We start from the raw sequence: 1,944 nt of genomic DNA on the forward strand, positions 1-1,944 counted from the left end.
TTCCATTTAAAAAAATAAGGTTGACCTTGAAATGACCTTAAAGGACATGGTCTAGATCAAAGTCAAGGTCATCATCTTACTCCTCGCTTGAATACCATACAACTTTGCTATTGGACATTTTCTCCAAAATGCATTCTAACTGAAGATATTAGGGGGGTCCGATACTTTTCGATGACCCTATATAATAATATTCATATAATATAAAAATTTGCACATTGTACTTTTATAATACATTCTTTGTTACATAAAATTGACAATCGCATGAGGAATGTACAATTTTTATGCATTTATTGAGAATAAGTCAAGTATGCAAGTTTTCTAAATCTTATATTGATGCAATTAAGAAAGATTTCTACTTTGTTGCATTATTTTTTAAAGAAGTTTTTAGGACTTTTTTTGAACAAATAAATATTCTTTACTTTTTTTATTTAATTTCTATGCATCTATTTGATTTCTATGTATCATGTGCACAATTCATCTGCAACCATGAATCTAGTTAATCATTCAAATTTTTTATAGAAAAATCTATCTTCAAACAATAATAAATAAAGGATAAAAAGTAATTTTTATCCTTTATTTATTATTGTTTGAAAATAGATTTTTTTATAACAAATTTGAATGATTAACCAGATTCGAAATCATGGTCGCAGATGAATTGTGCACATGATGCATAAAAATTAAATATAGATCTGTTAACTATTCATATTTTTCATAGAAAATAATAGCAAATCTACTTTCAAATAATAGATAAAATACTTAATTTTGAAAAATATTTACTCTAAAAAATTCCCTAAAAATCTTTTAAAAAGTGCGATAAAGTAAAAAAAATTTCCTCAAATAATCCCTCTTAAATAAAACTAACAAAATATAAGCCTTAATGATTAAAGAGATATACTTGTATACGAAGAATGTCAGATTCCATCGATAAAATGGAACCGATGAAATTCCGTCAATTTATCAATTTTTGCACTGTACGTATATGTATTAATGTAAACGAAATACATACATAAATATCTGTGAAATGTGACATGAGTGAAAAAGAGATTGTTGATTGATTTGCAATTGGCACTGTGCGTGATTTGTCCTGTCACCGTCAGCTCTATCGTTTCCTGTCTCTTTCTCCACTCTTTACGCTTTCTTTTTTCTTTCTCGTTTATCACGACGTTTGTTTTTTCAATAAATTTCCAAGCTGGACTGAAATGAAACCCGGACGAAATGAAGCGAAATTAATTAATTTCCCCGACGGCGTCTGAACTCATCAGGAAAATCAACGTGTCCGTCACCCCACTTAAATCGGCAGTACGCGACACATTGGATTTGATGCTGGAAGAGCGGACCGAATTATACGCCATGTCTAAATATGAAACTCCTACATTTGAAATACGGGGAGCTGAATTTGAAAATTTTCGGAATCAAATCATGGTTAATTTACTGCCACCATGGCGGGATAACTTACTTAAGTACGACATTAGTTCTTTTGTGTTTTCACGAGGAAACCGGCGCATCATTTAACTGCGGAAAATACTTGATATTCCGAGGCATAGTTTAGAAACGTGCCATTTGTACGACGCCTGTCACTCGCTTTATGGCATCATAAAGAATAGTTGCAGTTTTGCTTTATCTCTTTTTGTAACTTTAATGTATGTTATAAAGATTGCTTTTATATTTTTATCATTAAATAAATTAAATGAAAAAATAGTATGTCCCTATCGCCTAACTAAAATAACACATATATTTTACATACATATACAGGGTGTTTGGCGACTACCGCATTTTTTGTCATACATGGTTAGAACAGCCTATACTGAATCAAAAAGTCCTGTACCATTTTGCGGTGTCAGCAATAGTTAACAAGATATTAATTATTAAAAATTGCAAAATATTGGTCTTGAATAATTTTTTACTCAAATACTATCAACTTTACAGAAAAACTGCGAGAGACAA

Source organism: Trachymyrmex cornetzi, unplaced genomic scaffold (assembly GCF_001594075.2).
Source record: "Trachymyrmex cornetzi isolate Tcor2-1 unplaced genomic scaffold, Tcor1.1 scaffold782, whole genome shotgun sequence".
Lineage (NCBI taxonomy): Eukaryota > Metazoa > Arthropoda > Insecta > Hymenoptera > Formicidae > Trachymyrmex > Trachymyrmex cornetzi.